This window comes from Urtica dioica, chromosome 1, assembly GCF_054948205.1.
Source record: "Urtica dioica subsp. dioica isolate 48M chromosome 1, U.dioica_male_clone48M_v1_H2, whole genome shotgun sequence".
In the NCBI taxonomy this organism is placed as follows: Eukaryota; Viridiplantae; Streptophyta; class Magnoliopsida; order Rosales; family Urticaceae; genus Urtica; species Urtica dioica.
In genome coordinates this window covers 40854044-40875614 of record NC_142756.1, presented here as the reverse complement: position 1 = coordinate 40875614, position 21571 = coordinate 40854044, and positions in this window count along the sequence as shown.

Sequence of the window (21571 nt, the reverse complement as noted above, 5' to 3'; positions counted from 1 at the left end):
TATTCATGAGCCAATCCTTGTTTCGTCTTTCTCCCCCTCTTGCAGATCCAATTGCCATCATGGCACTTGGATTTGTTTTCTCATTTGCTTTGCCTCTCTCCTTGGCCGCCCATATTGTTTCTGTTAGGAATATTGCCCACTAGAAGATGATGATTACTAAATAAGATAAGAAGTTACTTTATTAGCATCATATGATTAGTGGGTTGATGTCTGATAACATTCAGAATCAATAACCACAGTCTCCGTATCAAACTGACTAGCATGTTGGGCATCCGAGATCGGGCGGTGAACTAAAAATTGGTCGATGGCTGATATGTGCCTGGAAAGCCTTATCTAAAGTCATATATGTGGAACACAAGTAAAGGTTGATCACTTAGTGGGAGCATTCTGCACTTGAGGTAAGTGTACGACCCGGACAGACCTTGCCTGTAGATGTGTCCTTTAAGGACCATTACGACACACTAGCCAGGGTCACAGATGATGGTCACAGTGACGCTTGATCTTAATCCTGAAGTGATCATGGACTTCTAGGTCGTGTTATCGGGTTCTTTGATTCATCACGTTAAAGACCAATGAAGGTTGAATAAATGGATGTTTTGGGAACTCGGGACATGATTGTAGAAGAAAGTGTTTTACAGATACGGAATCCAACCTTCCTGAAAGAAGGTCAATGTTCTCTCACCTAAGGGTTAATTCCAGAACCGATTGATTGTGCACACTTCCGAAGTTGGCTTACGTTCGGTTGAATCTTTCGTTGGGGAAGCAATGATGCTCAGGGCTTATATGTAACGAGAAATGTATAACGAAACAAATTGACCTATCTCGATACGGGCAGAACCTGGAGGGTCATGATCACGTACTGACTATATCAGTGGACACTCGTCACGATGAGTAAATATAATTATATTATTAAAGGAGAGTGCAGTCTTAGCTTTCACGGTGGAGTATTGACTAAGATTAGACAAATCGATCGAAAAAGAGAAATGACTATTTCGTCTTTTTTGATCGGATTTGTTAAGCTTCTACTACTAGGTCCATCATCCCCAATTCGGCTTTGATAAAAGCGGATAAAAACGTTAATATAATAGTATGTATTATTATTATAATCTCACTTGCTGTAATAGTGATTGACATCATTAATTCCAAAAAGGGTATTTTGGGAATTAAATAAATATTTATAATAAAGCAGTTTATTTATTGCTAGATCAAGTAAATAAACTTATTATTTATTGCTGGACAAGTAAATAAGTGTTTAATGGGCTTAAATCTATTGGGCCTTGAAAAAACAAAAAATCGCTTACCCCTTACGGCGTTGGACGTTTTTTGCACTAGTGTGGTAACCAGTATTTTTTTTTTCTGTTTTTCTGTTCCTAAAATATAGGAGATATATTTTCATATATTCTCTCCAAATATTTAGGCTAAATATTAGGGGGATATTTAGGAGAAAATCTAGGAGAATATATTTTCCAAGATTTTCTCTACAGAAAATATTTTATGCTGTTGTATAAAATAAAATCATAGATGCTGATTAGACGGATGCGAGAAAAAATAGGATTCACTTGTTGAGATCCAATGGCTGAGATTTAATCCACTAGTGTGAACACAATAAAAGGAAATAATATCTTTTAGAATATTCTGAAATATTATATAAAGATGCCTTTTAAACTGCTATAAATAGAGGGCTGATGTGAAGCAAAATTAAACCTAGCCATACAGCTAAAAACACCCACACACTCTTAAACACCCCGTTTCTAGATCTAGTGAGATATAACGAAACCCACTCTTTTGTCTTATCTTCCTCGAAGATTGCGTTTCGGAAGACTTTGGTGTCATCACATCGATTCCTTGAAGGAGGAGTTCTAGATCTGATCGTGTGGAGGCTTGTACGTTCAAGACGAAGACGGATTGTGAAAGCTTTCGGTTCGTGAGCCAAAAACGGTAAGATTTCTTAAACTCGTCTTTTATCTGATATGGTTGCTTGATGAAGTTTCTTATGATTAATTAATTAAGTAATCTAGATCTTGTTTAATAACCATGTTAATAATTAGCTCTTATTCGCGTAATTATTCTTTTCCGCATTTAATTGGCTATTTAAGGTGCAATAATCACCAACAAGTGGTATCAGAGTTAGTTGATTACTTAATTAATCGATTCGTTCTAGTAATTAATTTTAATATGGTTTTTATGAATTTATATTATGATATTTTATTCATTCAATTCAGTATGATATGATATGTGAATTGTGTTTTGTGGTTGATCGTATATGTTTTATTCTCGCTTTTCTAGAATTGTTGTTAAACCCGAATTTCAAAGGGTATAAGATTTTTGTAAATTCATTTAAAATACTTTCTATAATCCGACCGTCGTGAATTTCGGAGGGCTGACTACCCACTGCGAGATGAGATGTTGGTCCGAAGCACAGCCCCATCGGAGGTCCAGAGATCCACCTTTGATGTAGAAGACGAATTTTGTGACATCATTGTCGCAAAATTCTGCCTACCCCTTAGATAGGAGTCTTTGATTTTTTGCCCCCTTGGCTCTTGATCCGAGCTAACTTATTGAGCCCTAACTTGGCAAGTGAACTCAAGGGTTCGACCGGGTCAAAGCCCATTAGCCCGGTTGGACCCAAGAGGCCCAAACCGATTTTTATAAAAAAAAAATTAATTTTTTGGATGTTTTATTTAAATTAATTATATGGACTTGGCCCTAATTAATTTGATTTAAAACATGAAAAATATATGATCAAGGACATCGATTTATTTTTCAAAGGCCAATTGTATTGGGGATTAATCATTAAATTATTTTTTGACAACTATGAAAAAATAAGTAATCTTTGACATTGATTTATTTTTCACTTGAGACATAGAATGTGCTCAACAAGAATCCATGAACTAATGTGATTGAGTTCATCAAGTTAGATTTATAAGAATCAATTAGGATACGATCAATCCGAATCAAAACCATATATGCTTTGTCATGCTTGTTTAATTAATTGTTTTGTCGTGTATGATATATCTTGAAAAATTGTTTTGTGGGTTATCATGGGCTTTCATTTATTATATGTAACTTATCTAATATGATTAGGATAGTTTTTAATAAATGAGTTGAACGGATCGGAGAAGCTTTGTCACCAAGCCGATAAGTGGCTAAGCTTGGGGGTTAATAAAAGACTATGTCTTCCCTCATCGCTGGAAGCTTTTTCTACGAAGGAATGCTATTAGGATAATCAAGACTAGATGTCACGATACTCCTAATCACTAAGCTATATCGAAACTTAATTGTTTTTAAGGGTAGCTCAGAAACACTCGATTTAATATCATTAGATAATTCGAGTGGATTACCTAGAAGAAAGTGAATGCTAGGAGATAAAAAAAAATAATACTGAAAGTATATTGAGTCGTAGACCTCCAACATTGCCACAACACCGTGAGGATGAAAGATCCCTGCTTGATCGGCGGTCTTTTAGACATAATGATCTGCTCCTAAGGACAGACTTTTCTGATTCCAATAACAAGGTTGCGTCTCTAGCGATAGGTGGGGGAGTTGAATTCGGCGTGTACTGGCTAAGTCAGTGCGTTCGGGTGATACTCTTTCTGCTGAAATGTTGGGTTGACTCATGCGTGAATTCTAATTAATTGGTAGTTAGTGAAACATAGTTATGATGTGTCATGAACCACGATTGTTCACTAATCTGAGATGGTTCTCGATTTTCACTAGGTGCACTCCGTTATGCCACCATAGTGGGACGGACTGTAGCTATTGGTGGATTACCGTGATATCAAAACTGGGTTCTTTTCTTTAGTATTTTATCCCATGCTTGGTTGTATTATGTTTTTATTTTTCTAAATCTTATTGATAGCTTGTTTCTTTTCATATTGCTAATATATATGTGATTTTATATTTTAGTAATCATGTCGAACCCTATTATGGCCCTGTTGTCGAAAGATGTCCTGACTGGTGAGAACTTCCCGAAATGGAAGTCTAACCTGAATATTGTGCTAGTGAGTGAAAGCATTCGCTTTATTCTCACTGAAGAGAGACCTCCTTTTCCAACATCAAATTCATCCCGCTCACAGAAGGATGATTTTGACAGGTGGATTGTGGCTAACAACAAAGCCATAGCCTACATACTCGCAAGCATATATGATGCGTTGCAAACAAAATTGGAAGGTAAGGAGACTGCTGTGGAGATCCTTGACTCACTGTAGGAAATGTTTGGGATGCAGAGCGAGCAAGCCCGTATTGAACTCACCCGTAAGTGCACAAGCACTAGGATGATTGCGGGAACTCCTATGAGGCATCATGTCATGAAGATAACTAATTACTTCACAGAAGCTAAACTCCATGGGGCTTTGATGGATGAGGTCACTCAGGTGGGAATTATCCTGAATTCCCTTTCGAGTGACTTCATACAGTTCACGTCGAACTATATCATGAATAAGTTGACGTATGGACTGCCTCAGCTATTGAATGAGTTACAGATTTTCGAGTCTATCACTCATCAAGGAAAGAACAAAGGATCAGCTATGTATGCTAACAAAAGTTCTTTGCCGAAATCCAAGAAGAACATGTCTTCTGGAGCTGGGTCATCAAAGGCCCGTCCTAGTTCTTCAAAGGGGAAAGTACCTGTTGGAATTGATCTAGGGTTTAAGAAAAAGTTTAACGCTTTGTTAAGCGGCGGAATTTTGAAAAATTTTCTTTTTCAAGTAAAACAGTTTTTACTAACCTAGACAAAGAGCAAGCACATGTAAATAAAAACTAATATGAGCATAGAAGTTTACTAACCCTTTTAGACGCTTGAACGTTGAGAAGCTTTTGGAAAAAAGGTTGCAACGTTCGTCTCCCCTCGCAGCACGTCCCTCTTTCTTTCCTCGGCACCTCGAGCAACCACGAAAGTTTCTATCACTAAATCACTCGAGAGAAAAGGAATTAGTGAGTGGGCACTTTTAAACACTACGACTTAAGAACGAGTCTTGAAGTCGCAGAGCTAAACTCTAGGTCAAATGAGGACCTAGGTGCCAAAACAAAATCGAAAATAAACTAGAGAGAGAGAGAGAGGAGTTCGGCCAAAGTTCTAGAGAGAGAGTCTCTCAAATCTCTTAAACTTGGATGAATCAATTGTGAAGAAAAAGGGGCTCCTATTTATAGGAGAGGTCTCACCTTCTATAAGGTAGTTTCCTCTTTTATAGAATATCACATATTCATGAGCCAATTTCCCTCTTTCCTTCATAGAGTCACACGGCCAACAAGGCATTCTAGAAGCCTTGATTTGTTTCCTATTTTGTTCCATGCCTTGCCTTTGACTCTCTATTGGCCGAATATCCTCATGCATGCATGGAAAATTTGTTTCCTCTTTTTCTTTTGGCAAGTATCTTGATACATTTATGCACAAAATATTCTCTCTTTCCTTGGGTATGTTGGGCGCCTATTTCACTCTAGAAGGAGCTTCTAGAAGCTTCTTCATTTGTTCATGACAACATGGGAAAGACCCATTAATTGAAAATTCTTATGAAATGAAATTAATTCACAAGGCCCAATTAATCTAATTTGGCCGAGTGACATTAAGTCATCAAATGACCTTGTCAAAAAATTTATTGACATTCATTTCATCCTATGTCTCAAAAGACAAAAATACCCTTTTGACAATTTTTACTCTCGTTTTGACTTAGCTTCCAGTTTAACTATTCCTACTCGATGTGATTCGTGACAGTGACCTCATGGATCCTAATGAACAAAGCTTGAGCTAAACACTTGGACTCAAAAGTTCACGAAACCTTTTCCAAGTTTAGCTTAATGTCAACTGACCCCACTAAAGAGTTGACACTGAAAATCTCTCGGTTCAAATGAATTTATTTTCTACTCAAGAATTTAACCTAATTGTAATGAGTGGATCCACAGAATATTATCAGTGTTTACCCTTCATGAATATCATCAGCTAGTCGGGATTTACAAAATTACCATTTTACCCTTCTAGCTGTTATTTCCCCAACTCCTTTGTCGCTTGTGAATAAGTTAGAAACAATGTATTGACGAGGAGCTAACAAGTCACATTGTTTCATCCAAAAGAGTCAAGACTCAATTTGGACACTGGCCAGTTCATTTATTCACACTCCAAGGAACAAAGCATGAGGTGATATACATTGCATTTCAGCAATCTTGTACATCAATTCCATATCTATGAGAACTTCACAAAGTTACTCATGACATTCTCACAACTTAGTACTTCACTAATAGGCCTTGTTCGGAATCACATAGTGAGTCCGAACTCTGACTTTCTCAAATGAGAATACGTAAGGTGTGAAATGGCATGTCTCATTTCAGGATTAAGGTAAGCACGATGCAATTCATACGTAGTGACTTCGAGACATAAGAGGTTAAATGGTTTGTTCTTATCTTGTCTCTAGAAGTGCACTGGTCAATTCAGTACCTTCGGAAGATACCTAGAAGAACTATAGTCTTAATGCCTCATAACCAGACATCATAGATTCTTCTAACAATCGTACTGAGGTCAATAGTCCTTTGACCTTTACATTGCGAATATATCGTTTTAAGCAAACTACGAAGAGTTTGTTCATGCAAATCTACATTTGTCTCTTCGTAAGTTGTTAAGTTTGTTTATGGACTAAAGACTAGTGTTTTATCATAAAACTTCAAATAGACAAGGAAGAATGAATGAAAGTTTCAACTTTTTATTAATGAATAAGCAATTACAAGCAAGAGTCTTCGTGAGACTTTATTACATCAAATGTATTGAATAAAGACTACAACTCTTCTTGTGGGCACCATTGCCAACATTACCCGCTAACAAAGAAAGGAGAAACTTCAAGAGAAGTGGAAAAGGAAAAGAGAAGAAGCGTGGAATGGTGGACAAATGCCACCAGCCACCACCGTAACACTGAAGGCCATTGGAAGAGGAACTGTCCTTTGTACATAGCCGAGCTTGAAAAGAACAAGAAGAATGTTGTTAATGTACCAAAAAATTCATGATATCCTGAAATTTTTTTTGAGGATGATTATTCATGAGCGTACTTCTATTCTTGTTGCATAATAGATCTAGAGGAACACGATGGTGTTGACAAGCTTGCTGAGCAATGTCGGATTCAAGCCCAAATTATTGAGAATGTCATGCTCCAGCTCAAGATCTAAAATTTCTTGCTAGTTTTATTACTTTCATTTTTGGATTTATTTTTGAACATAAGAGTTGTGTCACAAATAATCCGAGGTTTTCTGGACTGTAGTCTTTTATGACTATTCCAGATAGGATGAATCTTTTCTTTCTTTATGTTTTATTACATTATTTATGAACATATGAATGTTTCATTAAATATTTCTCTACTCATTTATGAATTGCCTTAAATTGCCTTTATGATATTTGAATATTCATAAATGCTTAAGCCTTAATTAAATATAGAACAAAAAATTAGCAAAATAGCTAACTTAAATGTTTGGGTTTAGCAAAATAGCGAACGTTTCGTAAATCTTAGGTAAATAGCCACTGCATTTTATTTACAACTGTATTTTTACAAAAATACCCATAAATAAATTCAAATCTTTTTTGGATAGTTTGGGTATTTTTGTAAATACACGCTTGTAAATAAGCGTAAATAAAATGGAGTGGCTATTTACCTAAGATTTACGAAACGTTGGCTATTTTGCAAAAGCGAACGTTTAAGTTGGCTATATACCTAATGGACCCAATATAGAATATGAAGGACCGTGTTTCCGTTCATTAACTATATAGGTGCACAATATTATACTATCCGAGTAAATAATCTCTGTTAGAAATTTAATTAGCTTTTATAGCTTTATTAAAATTGCTATTATAAATGTGTTTTATGAAATAATAAGAACTATTTAGAACTCTGGTAGTGTCTAAATAATTATCTCATATCGACAAATGATTTGTGTGATTAAGGGATGATAAGATAACACAACTTTAAAGTTAGTGTTGATGATACAATGATTGAGTGAGAGGATCTTTATAAGAACCTAGAGACTCTAGTTCAATAACTAAGTGGGAGCTTCCTTGAATGGAACCTAGTCACTACAATTGATTAAGTGGGAGCATCCTTTATTGGATCCTAGTCACTAGAAATCATATTATTGAGTGGGAGCATCCTTTAAAGGATTCTAGCCGCGATTGTTCATTGAATTTAATGAGAGCATCTTTATAAGAATCTCGCCATTATTGAACAATATAATGAAAGCAATGTCCTTCACAGGACTGTTACCATCATTTATGATGGAATCCTTTAATATGGATTAATATTGCTATCATGACAATAATATGAATGGAAGTGTAATTAATTTTTGACTTGCCATAAATAATCAATTAATAAGTGGGAGTATCTTTAATTAGAATCTTGCCGCTATTGGACGAATTTAAAATAGCTTAATCCTTCATAGGATTTTATGCATCATTTATGATGAGATTCTTAAATAAATCTATAAGCTATTAAATCGTACAATAAATGGAAGTATGCATTACTTGCCATTAAGTAGAAAGCATCCGTTAATGGAGATTGTAGAGCATCTCGGTGGCTATCTCATATCACGATGTTGCTGCTGAAGCACATTGTTCATAGATGGTAAAATATGGCACTCGCAATCTCATCGGAACGGAGCTAGGCCGCCAAAGTGTCTTTGTTCTCTTGAGTCGAATCATCATTCGTTTGAGGAGGACACGGGATGGTGAGTACCCATTTGTGCTTGTCAATGGTATGGACGATGTCGATGTTACGTTTCCAATCTACATAGTTCTTGCCTTCGAGTTTGTTTGAGGAAAAGATGTTTGAGAGAGGGTTGAGAGACATGTTTATGAAGTTAAGTTGAAACACGTTTATGATTAGTCTTTTGGTTTAGGATTTAAGTTTGTTTAAGTTTTTAGGATGAATAAGACGAGAAAAATCCAAAGGTGTTAGAGGGAAGGCCGCAAAGAGTCTCCTTTCATAAGTAAATGACTCATCATTAATGCATAGCCAAGATGTCAATACATCATATTTGACTAGCCACCTTATAAAAAAGTTTGATCACTCACATCCTTTCACAGGGCCTCGAGGGAGGATTCCTAGGGATTGAGTCTAAGTGTGTAACCAATCACTTAGTCCAAGAGATCGACTTTGAAAAACAATCCATTGAGGGGAGTCCTTGTCTCACTATCTCACTCTCGGACGTAGCTCTTCGAGGAATGATCAGAGCAAAGCGCTGTTGAGTACTCTCATTTAAGAGAGGGTAACATGGGTGACTCTTAGTCTGGCGAAAATTGCAATTTTCATTAGTGTTGGGGATCGTGGGTTGCAAACAACAAGTATAACCCTCCCACTTAGTTTTTAGAGTTGGCACATCATCTCTTATAAGTTTAGGAAACACATTTCCTAGCGTATAGAGAGATAGAGTGTAATTCTAGAAATTGAATATTAGATAGTCATGTTTCTAGGAAGAGCAGTGTTAGTGCATAAAGGCACAAGGTACATACTCATACATTTTCTACTAGGGAAAATGTATGAGGGAAGTGTGAACTTCTAACTCATTTGAATACTTGAAGTTTGAAATTACACATCTTCTTGCAGTTTTTCGACTAGTCTACGAGGAGACCTCCCACTTAAATTTTCAAGAACAAACATATTTTGAACATAAGTGATATAGATATAGTTTTGAAAACATTTTGAAAACTTATTTGAATTGGATGACAAAACATTTTCAAGTTTGAAACTGAAAACGGTTTTTCAAGATTCAAACTAGTTTTTGTAAAAATTCAATTTCAAGTAAATATTCAAAAATAAAAACTTTTCAATCTTACACATTATGTTTATAATATTAAAAAAAAAATTTTCTCAAGGAAAGTTTTCCATTTGCGTTCTAGAACTCTTGGAGTGGGATCCGGGATTCGGAATTCAAAAATAAATTTTCAAGAAATCATGGAATCCAGCGCAGCAAACACCTTGGAGTGAAAATGCCGTAAACGGATACTCCGATGTTTAATTGAGCTAATTCTAACTGTTTTGGAAAGTAGACTCACAAACCTTTAATTTGGTTTAAGAACCATTCAAATCCAAGTTCCGAGCAGAGAGATACGTCCCTTTTACAATAAGAATAGATCTAGAGTTTAAGAAAATATTATCGCTTCTAGCAAGCGGCGGAATATAAAAATTTCATTAAAAACTCGTAAAACGTTTTTACAAGTTTTCACTCGGTACCAACCTTGAATGGAGCTTGAGCGTTGAGAAGCCTTAGGGAGGTTGAATCGCTCGTCTTCCCATTTAGCTCGCCTCCCATTAGTCTTCTTGAACCTGTGAGTAACCACGAAAGTTTCTACTACTAGAGTCCTTTGAGTATGGTTAGGATTTAGTGTGTGGGAACTTTTAAACACTATGACTCAAGAACTAGTCTATGAGCCAAAGAGCTAAAACAAAATGGTAGGTCTAATGAGGACCTAGGTGCCAAAACAAAAGAATAAGAAGAGATCTAGAGAGAGAGAGAGAGAGAGAGAAAGAGGGAAGGGGGGGGGGGGGGGGCAACAAAGCTAGAGAGAAAAGCTCTTAATCTCTAAAATTGTGTGTTGTGAATTGTGAATGACGTGGGATATTTATAGGAGGAGGGGTTTTTTTTTAAAAGGTAGTTTCCTTTTTTCCATTGAATATCAAATATTCATGAGCAAATCCTTGTTTCCTCTTTATCCCCCTCTTGCATGTCCAACATGCTATCATGGCACTTGAATTTGTTTCCTCATTTGCTTTATCCTTCCTTTGTTGTCACACGAAAATGAACAACGATTAAATTCTTCGGGCGGTTCGATCCAAGGCCGGACCAAGTGATCGCACCCGGGCCAAAAATGTGAACTCGAAGACCGAGTTGCACCCTCCAACCCCTGAGGTGTGTTTTGGATGGTGTGATCGTGCCAAAGGTTGGATGCCTACATACCCATTTGTCGGGATGAGGTCAAAACGTAGTTCAATATGAATGTGGGGGGCTATCTTGGGCTCGGAGGTTGAGAATCTAAGGCTTTAGAGAAGGACCCAGCTCGTAGCTTCTAGTGAATACTTTAGAGAGGTCGCTTGACTCGTAGCTCAGAGTTCTAGCTCAAGGGCCAAGAAGCGGGAGTGCATCTTGTGCGCTGTGGAGACTCGGGTCGCAGAAGGAGAACGCGCTCCCTCTCGTGGATGAGGGTTCTCGAGTTTCTGAGCCGAGCCGGGAGAGGAGGAGAGCGCGCTCTTGGAATGTCACAAGAGCGTGTATGACAAAGGAGAAGAGATAGCTCCAAAAGATGTCAAATTCAAGGTCCCCCTCAAGTGAAGATGAGGGGGGTATTTATAGATTTGGAGGAGGCCTTGGGCCGGCCCCCTTGAGGCCCGTCAGACGGCCGAGCGCGGGGCGTGACGTTTGGTTGGCGTCTCGGCAGGGATGCTTGGCCGAGGCAGCGGCGCTCGGCTAAGGTAGCAGGGCGCTCGGCCGAGGCGGCATGAGCGCTCGGCAGAGGCGGCAGGAGCGCCCGGCCAGGGGGCCGGGGGCGCGAGTGCGCGCGCGGGCCGGACGGCCGGGAGCGCAAGTGCTTGCGCGAGACGGGCGGCCGGGAGTGCAGGCGCTCGCGGGCCGGGGCGCGCGTGGGCCGGAGGGCTGGGGCGCAAAGGGCGCGCACGGGCCCGGTGGGCCGGAGGCGCAGGGGTGTACGAGGGCCGGGGCACTGGTGCGCGTGCGGGCCCGGTGGGCTGGGGGCGCTAATGCACGCACGGGCCTGGTGGGCCGGGGTCCGTTGAGCGGTCCGGCCAGCGAAGTACGGCCGGCGTGGAATGTTTTTGTTTTTTCGGTTTCCCGAAAACGATCGGTAACATTAGCCCCCCAAGTTTATGGCTTGCGAGTTACGAGTCGTAAACTTTTATTTTAGAGGGCTTTGAGGTCTTTTTTGTTGGAATTGATCTAGGGTTAAGAAAATATTTAACGCTTCGAGCAAGCGGCGGAATTTAAAAATTTTCTTTAAAACAAGTAAAACGTTTTTACTAACCTAGATAAAGAGCAAGTACATATAAATAAAAACTATTAATGAACATTATATGTTTACTAACCTTTGAGAATCTTGAACGTTGAGAAGCCTTTCGAAGGTTGAAACGGAGGCGCACGTGGTGGTGGTGGAAGGTGGCGGAGGCGCCGGAGGCATCAGAGGTTGGACTTCAATAGTCTTGAGGATATAGACTTCTTCTATCTCCTTTTGCCACGTCGATGCGAGCACCACATGTGGCTAAGAAAGCCTTTCCCAAGAGTATAGGAAACTCGCGGTTTTCGTCCATGTCGATGATGTGAAAATCGGCCGAAAAAGTAAATTCTCTAACTTTGACGAGGAGGTCTTCCACAAAGCCGCTCGGGTGCCTTATGGTCCAATCTGCCAGTTGGAGAGTGGTGCGCATGGACTTTAGTGTTGGAATTGATCTAGGCTTTAAGAAGAAGTTTAACGCTTAGGTAAGCGGCGGAATTTTAAAATTTTCTTTTGACAAGTAAAACGATTTTACTAACCTAGACAAAGAGCAAGCACATGTAAATAAAAACTATTATGAGCATTATAAATTTACTAACCTTTTTAGAAGCTTGAACGTTGATAAGCTTTTCGAAAGTTGCAACGTTCGTCTCCCTCGCAACACGTCTCTCTTCTTTCCTCGGGAACTCGAGCAACCACGAAAGTTTCTATCACAATAATCACTCGAGAAAGAAAGGAATTAGTGTGTGGGCACTTTTAAACACGACGACTCAAGAACAAGTATCAAAGTCGAAGAGCTAAAACACTAGGTCAAAAGTGGACCTAGGTGCAAAAACAAAAACGAAAAGAAAACTAGAGAGAGAGAGAGTGAAGGGGGCGGCCAAGGTTCTAGAGAGAGAGGCTCTCAATCTCTTAAACTTTGGGATGAATGAAATGAGAAGATTGAGGGCTCTATTTATAGGAGAGGTTTTACCTTCAATAAGGTAGTGTTGTCGCTGTTTTTCGGACAACTATTTAGGAGCCCAAAGTGGTTAGACCCAAGGCCAGACCAAGTGGTCTCACTTCGGCTCGAGCGTGTCGGGCTTGGTATCCCAAGCCGTCCCTTAGCTGTTGGTGGTGTTAATCTCGTCCAGGCACTTGAAAAGCAAGCAGAAAGAGGTGTGAAATACAAAGGGGAAACAGAGGGGGTGCCTCTGTTTACCTCTCCGACGCTCAACATTAGTAGGATTGAGGTGGATATAGAGGTTTTAAGTGTTTAGAGGCCAAGGCTTGAGAGAAACGAGCGAGGTATGAGTTCGGCAGCGTTTCAGTACTCAAGAATGGATTACCTGGACCAGGGGAGGGACCCCGGTATTTATAGGCGACCAAGAGACGTTTTGAACAACCCCTTGGCCGAGGGCTGCCTCTGACTCGGCCATGGAGGCCATGGACGGCTCTGACTCGGCCATGGACGGCTCTGACTCGGCCATGGACGGCTCTGACTTGGCCATGGACGGCTCTGACTCGGCCATGGACGGCTCTGACTCGGCCATGGATGCCATGGACGGCTCTGACTCGGCCATGGAAGGCTCTGACTCGGCCATGGAGGCCATGGCCGGCTCTGGGTCGGCCTTGGAGGCAATGGCCAGCTCTGGGTCGGCCATGGGGACAATGGCCGGCTCTGGGTCGGCCATGGAGGCAATGGCCGGCTCTGGGTCGGCCTTGGAGGCAATGGCCGGCTCTGGGTCGGCCTTGGAGGCGAGGAGGCCGAGCTGAGGCCGAGCTAAGGAGGCCGAGCTGAGGCCGAGCTAAGGAGGCCGAGCTGAGGCCGAGCTAAGGAGGCCGAGCTAATGAGACTGAAGGTCGGCCAAGGAGCTGGAGGCCGAGCTCATGAGACCGGAGGTCGGCCAAGGAGCTGGAGGCCGAGCTCATGAGACCGGAGGTCGGCCATGGAGCTGGAGGCCGAGCTCATGAGACCGGAGGTCGGCCAAGGAGCTGGAGGTCGAGCTCATGAGACCGGAGGTTGGCCAAGGAGCTGGAGGCCGAGCTCATGAGATCGGAGGTCGGCCAAGGAGCCGGAGGCCGGCCTTGGGTCGGGGGAGTCCCGGGGTGGTCGCTATCGTGGTCATCACTGCTCTACCGGGCTGAGATGGACCGGTAACATTAGCCCCCCGAGTTTATGGTCGAGGGTAGGTCGAGTGGAAACTCAAAATCTACGCTTTCATGCGGGTGCGGGATGAACGCTCTCGGGTTTGCGAGCATGCCGTAGAAGGGCTTTCAACGCATCGCGGGGGGCGGCCTCTGTGCGTCACGAGGGATGGCCTTTGTGCGTCACGGGGGACGGCTTTTGTGCGTCGTGAGGGACGGTCATCGATGCGTCGCGAGGGACGGCTTTTGTTCCGGGTCGATCGTGCGTGGCTTATTTTCTCGACCTACCAATGAAGGCGTGATCGATTTGCACGGCTTTACTATGCGTGGCTTATTTTCTTGACCTACCAATGAAGGCGTGATCGATTGGCACGACATGGGCCTCGGGGGGCCCTGGTGTCACGTTTGTGTGACCGGGTTTTCCGTGGACGCAGGCTAGACCAGGTACGTCCGGCGGATGCAAGCCTTTGAAACCCATTTTTAACTCGCTGCCTTTCGGCTCACGAGCCGGGTGGCGAGCGCGGTGCCACATTTGTGTGACCAGGCTTCCCGTGGACGCTGGCTAGACCGGGCACGTCCGGCGGACGCAAGCCTTTGAAACCCATTTGTGACTCGCTGCCTTTCGGCTCACGAGCTGGGCGGCGAGCGCGGAGCCATATTTGCGTGGCGAGGTTTCCCGTGGACGCTGGCTAGACCAGATACGTCCGGCGGACGCAAGCCTTTGAAACCTATTTGAAACTCGCTGCCTTTCAGCTCATGAGCTGGGCGGCGAGCGCGGAGCCACATTTGCGTGGCGAGGTTTCCCGTGGACGCTGGCTAGACCAGATAGGTCCGGCGGACGCAAGCCTTTGAAACCCATTTGAAACTTGCTGCCTTTCGACTCACGAGCTGGGCAGCGAGCGCGGAGCCACATTTGCGTGGCGAGATTTCCTGTGGACGCTGGCTAGACCAGATACGTCCGGCGGACGCAAGCCTTTGAAACCCATTTGAAACTCGCTGCCTTTCGGCTCACGAGTTGGGCGGCGAGCGCGGAGCCACATTTGCGTGGCGAGGTTTCCCGTGGACGCTGGCTAGACCAGATACGTCCGGCGGACGCAAGCCTTTGAAACCCATTTGAAACTCGCTGCCTTTCGGCTCACGAGCTGGGCGGCGAGCACGGACTTGGGACTCAACTCGAGGGCTCATGTAGAGCCTGCACGAGGAGTTACGTGAAGAGTCGGCACGAGGAGTATCAGTCGACTCGTGGGCTCGAACTCGACTCGGGGGATGAACTCATCCCGAGGAGACATGTGGAGGGTGTGTTTCTCTTTGGGACCTCCTGCTTGATCATCGGCCCCTTGAGACTTTGCTACACTTTTGTTTTTGTTTGTTGTTTTTTTTTGAGCGAGTGAGTTTTAGTTTCGTTGAGCATTGTTTCCCATTAGCCCCCGAGTTTCTGTGTACTCGTAGAGGAGACTAGAAATTATAATGCAACAAGATAAAGGCTTCGAGGCGAAATGTAATCTAATTACCATGTCGAAATAGTCAAAAATTACATTCCCAGGCCATTGGCCTTATTGAAATTTGAAATTGTCTTTAAACCGAAAATAAAATGATACGACGAGAACGGGAGCCGGCTTCTACTGTAGTACCAGCTTCCGCAGCTTGACCGAGCTAGAGGATGGTGCTCACCATTTTTATCTTCCCTTTCCCGTCCACGCCTTGGATGTAGCACATCCTCGCCATCGACTGGTCTCCCAACATGATGGCAATCCCCTTCTCAGTCGGGAACTTCATCATCAGGTGATAGGTGGACGTGATGGCCTTCAATCGGTTGAGAGTCGGGCGGCCGATGATGATGTTGTACGCCGAGGGCTGGTCCACAACTAGGAAGGATACGATGCGAGTGACCTCGAGCCCCCCCGGCGTTCCGAAGGTGACCGGGAGGTCGATGGTTCCCTCTATCATAACCCTCACCCCTGAGAAGCCGAAGAGCGGGGTCGAGATCGGGGTCGGTCTCATTCCGGATAGCTTCATCCTGTCCAGTGCCGACTTAAAAATTATATCGGCGGAGCTCCCGTTGCCGATGAGGATTCTCCGGACGAGGTTGTTGGCGACCGGGGCCGAGACGACTATCGCGTCGTTGTGCGGGTGGAGGACCCGCACCGCCTCTTGGCCGGTGAAGAACATGGACTCGAATGGGGTCGGAGGAGGAGCCTCGTATGTGTGGTTGATGTAGTGCGTTATTTTCCCTTGGGAAACTTCACGCACGTACTTCTTCCTTTGCGTGGTCGAGTCTCCGTACTCCGGACCGCCCATGATCGAGCCCACAATGTGCAGTTGCGAGCTCTCCGGTTCTTCAATTGCCGCTCGGTCCGTGACGGTCACCGTCGTCGGACCTTTTTTTCCTTGCCGCGGGCGCCCTCCGTGTGCCGCGGCCGTCCCGATCGTTCTAAGGACGTACTTTTTCAGCTTCCCATTCTGAATGAGGGCTTCGATCTGGCGCTTGAGCTGGTAACACTCGGACGTCGGGTGCCCATGGTCTTGGTGGTACTCACAGAACTTGCTTCGGTCCCGCTTCACAGGATCCTTCGTGAGTGGAGCGGGGCTTCCTAGTTCGTCGCAGTGCAAAGCTAGGATCCGCTCTCGCGAAGTGTTCAGAGGGGTGAATGCCGAGATCGTTCGGAAGCTATGGACGTGTGGGGGTCTAGGACCCGGGTGGGAGCGATCGCCAGGGGCCTGGCCTCCCTTGCTCCTCTTCCTTCGAGGGTCGGGACGATCTTCGTCTTGACTGTCACGGCGGCGACCGTTCTGCCCCTCCGTCCCCCGGCCATCTCGGCCGTCGAGGTAGTCCTCGATTCCCATGTAGGTGCGGGTTCTTGACATAAGCTCCGCCATGTCCCGCGGGACCTTTCCAACAATAGACTTGAGGAAGTCGCCCGTGCGAGCTCCCTCGGTGATCGCCGTGATGGCGTCCTTATCGTCGAACCCTTCGACCTTGTGAGACTCCTCGGTAAAGCGAGCGAGGTATTGTCTCAAGGTCTCATCCCTCCCTTGTCGGATAGACAAGAGGTAGGTCTTCGACTTCTTCTATGCCACGAGAGTGGCAAAACGAGCAAGGAAAGCTCCTCGCAAAACCTGGAAGGACGAGATGCTCCCTGGTCTCAGACTCCGGAACCATTCAAATCCCGACCCTGTGAGAGTCAGGCTGAAGGCTTGACACAGGGTGGCGTCTGACTGTCCCTGCATCGTCATCCATGTCTTGTAGTGTTGGATGTGGAAGTTCGGGTCCGTCCGCCCGTCGTAAGGGGGAATGGATGGCAGTTTGAAGTTCCCCACGCAAGGCTGCGCGAGGATTTGAGCGGCGAAGGGAGAGTATGACTCCTCGATCCCTCCATGAGGCCTCTGCCTCCCCGACTCCCTCATATCGATGATTTGATTCTGGAGGCTTTGAATCATTGTCAACATGTCGAGCCCGTTCGTGGGGCTGACCGCCGGGACCGCGTGAGTCGCCTGTTGGCGCTCGTTGGACGCTTGGTCCCCGACGTTGGCCTGAGGTCGGCCGAGAGTTGTGGCGGGGAGCACGTCCCTCCGAGAGTTGAGCCTCCGGCGGAGATCCTCCCCTTAGGAGTTTCTCTGCGCCGTCAAGCGCTCTCTAAGGTCCACACTCGGCGCGTGGCGGGGCGAGGTCGCCCTCGGCCGGATCATTCGGCGAGCACTTCGGCTATCGACCCCATCATCCTCCCCGGTGAGGGGCCGTGTCCGGCCGCCTCTTGAAACCAAGGGGGCGAGTCCCCGGGAATGCGACCGTGCTTGCCGTCGTGTCGGGTGTGAACGATCGGCCAAAGCACCATTGGACCTCTCGGGCCGTGATGGGGCGAGGCTAGGAGTTGCCTCATTGGTTCTTGACTCCCCCACGTAGTCGGGGTCGGAGTCGTCTCGGGCGGATCGATCCTCGACATCGTAGCCGAGGAGATCGGCGATGAGCAAGCCGTCGACGCCAGGACGGTCAAGGAGCTCTGCAAGCCGCCGGGCCGTGTCCTCTCGGAGCTCGGCCTAGGGGTCATTCACCGGGTCTTGGGGCTGGCTCTTGCTATCGCGAGGTTGCCCTTCAAGACGGTGCGCGAGCCGTCGGAGACCGTACCTCGAGCTCGTCGCTCGAGTACCTGCGGAGGTGACGGGCAATTGACTCATCTATCGAGAGTTTTGCCGTTGGAGGATGAAGAAGAGTGGTAGAGGGAATGTGTCGCCAAGGTCGAGAGATCCCCTCCTTCTAGCACCAAAATGTTGTCGCTGTTTTTCGGACAACTATTTAGGAGCCTAAAGTGGTTAGACCCAAGGCCAGACCAAGTGGTCTCACTTCGGCTCGAGCGTGTCGGGCTTGGTATCCCAAGCCGTCCCTTAGCTGTTGGTGGTGTTAATCTCGTCCAGGCACCTGAAAAGCAAGCAGAAAGAGGTGTGAACTACAAAGGGGAAACAGAGGGGCTGCCTCTGTTTACCTCTCCGACGCTCAACATTAGTATGATTGAGGTGGATATAGAGGTTTTAAGTGTTTAGAGGCCAAGGCTTGAGAGAAACGAGCGAGGTATGAGTTCGGCAGCGTTTCAGTACTCAAGAATGGATTACCTGGACCATGGGAGGGACCCCGGTATTTATAGGCGACCAAGGGACGTTTTGAACAACCCCTTGGCCGAGGGCTGCCTCTGACTCGGCCATGGAGGCCATGGACGGCTCTGACTCGGCCATGGACGGCTCTGACTCGGCCATGGACGGCTTTGACTCGGCCATGGACGGCTCTGACTCGGCCATGGAGGCCATGGGCGGCTCTGACTCGGCCATGGACGGCTCTGACTCCGCCATGGACGGCTCTGACTCGGCCATGGAGGCCATGGACGGCTCTGACTCGGCCATGGACGGCTCTGACTCTGCCATGGAGGCCATGGCCGGCTCTGGGTCGGCCTTGGAGGCAATGGCCGGCTCTGGGTTGGCCTTGGAGGCAATGGCCGGCTCTGGGTCGGCCATGGGGACAATGGCCGGCTCTGGGTCGGCCATGGAGGCAATGGCCGGCTCTGGGTCGGCCTTGGAGGCGAGGAGGCCGAGCTGAGGCTGAGCTAAGGAGGCCGAGCTGAGGCCGAGCTAAGGAGGCCGAGCTGAGGCCGAGCTAAGGAGGCCGAGCTGAGGCCGAGCTAAGTAGGCCGAGCTGAGGCCGAGCTAAGGAGGCCGAGCTGAGGCCGAGCTAAGGAGGCCGAGCTGAGGCCGAGCTAAGGAGGCCGAGCTAATGAGACCGGAGGTCGGCCAAGGAGCTGGAGGCCGAGCTCATGAGACCGGAGGTCGGCCAAGGAGCTAGAGGTCGAGCTCATGAGACCGGAGGTCGGCCATGGAGCTGGAGGCCGAGCTCATGAGACCGGAGGTCGGCCAAGGAGCTGGAGGCCGAGCTCATGAGACCGGAGGTCGTCCAAGGAGCTGGAGGCCGAGCTCATGAGATCGGAGGTCGGCCAAGGAGCCGGAGGCCGGCCTTGGGTCGGGGGAGTCCCGGGGTGGTCGCTATCGCGGCCGTCACTGCTCTACCGGGCCGAGATGGACCGGTAATAGGTAGTTTCCTCTTCTATAGAATATCACATATTCATGAGTAAATATTTCCTCTATCTCTTTCTCATTTGGGCGGCCAAGAGAGCTTCTAGAAGGCTTGGATTTGTTTCCTCTTTTGCTTCCCTCTAGCTTGGCCGAAATCCCCTCTTCCTTGTATAGGACATTTTTTTCCTCTTTTTCTTTTGGCAAGTATCTTCATACATTAATGCACAAAAAAGTCTCTCTTTTTCTCCTTGGGTTTGACGGCCACATTGATTCTACAAGGAGCTCCTAGATGTTTCTTTATTTGTTCATGACAACATAAGAAAGGCCCATTAAGAATTTTCAAGTAAAATTCCATGAAAGGAAATTAATCCCACAAGGCCCAATAAACTTGTTATGGCCGAGTGATTATATGTCATCATATGACAATGGCAAAAAATTTATTGACATTCATTTCATCCTATTGTCCAAAAGGACAAAAATACCCCTTAGACAATTATCGTAAAACTTGTTCCGTTCTTGTTTTGACATAGCTCCTAGTTTAACTATTCCTACTCGATATGATTTGTGACAGTGACCTCATGGATTCAAATGACCAAAGCTTGAACTAAAATACTTGGACTCAAAAGTTCACAAACCTTTTCCAAGTTTAGCTTAATATCAACTGACTCCACTAAAGAGTTGACACTGAGAATCTCTTGGTTCAAATGAATTAATTTTCTACTCAAGAATTCAACTAAATTGTGATGAGTGGATCCACTGGATATTATTTTTGTTTAACCTTCATGAATATCATCAGCTAGTCGGGATTTAAAAAATTACCATTTTACCCTTCTAGCTGTTATTTCCTCAACTCCTTTGTCGCTTGTGAATAAGTTAGAAACAATGTATTGACGAGGAGCTAACAAGTCACATTGTTTCATCCAAAAGAGTCATGACTCAATTTGGACACTGGCCAGTTCATTTATTCACATTCCAAGGAACAAAGCATGAGGTGATATACATTGCATTTCAGCAATCTTGTACATGAATTTCATATCTATGAGATCTTCACAAAGTTACTCATGAAATCTTCATAACTTAGTACTTCACCAATAGGTCTTGTTAAGAATCAGATAGGCTTAATACTCAAGACTAAGGTTTTATCATAAAGCTTCAGACAAGGAAGAATGAATGAACGTTTCAACTTTTGTTAATAAATAAGCAATTACAAGCAAGAGTCTTCGTGAGACTTTATTACATCAAATGTAAAAAAGCAAAGACTACAACTCTTGTTGTGGGAACCATTGACAATATTTTCGCCCCTCTTGATGATTTTTTTTTTGGCCGGACACATGGGGGTCGGGCCGGGCCGGTTGAACGGCATGGCCCATCATGCGCGCGCATTGGGGTGGGGGGGGGGGGGGGGGGGGAAAGGAGCAGGGTTTTCTCCTTCCTCTCCTATAAATAGGAGGGTCCCTCTCCCTTTTTCCTCACACTGGCAGCCTTTAGAAATTGGAAAATTCCTTTAGGGTTTGAAATTTTTCTTTGGGCTTGCCGATTTTTTTCACCCTTCAATGGGGAGTGAGTTCTTTTCCCAAGTCGATGGTCCCGAGGTTGACTTTTTCTGCCCTTCCCAAGATCCTTGGAGGGCGGTCAAAGGTCCCTTTGAGGAACTCGACGGGATTCCCATCTATGTCCATGACGACTCTCGCGTGGCCAATCAGTCGCTCGCGGAGTTGGAGACTAACGCTGCGGCGGTAGCCGAGCTGGCGGAGCCCGGGAGTGGCCTATCTACTGGGTGTGGCCCCAAAGGGGAGGGCGAGGGGTTCCAAGACCCGCGCTCATCACGCTTGGTAATAAATTTTGTCTCCCATGAGGCGTCCTTTGACGTCCCCTCGCTCAAACAGCGGGACAAGGTGACTGAATGCGCAGGGCTTCTCCGAGCGT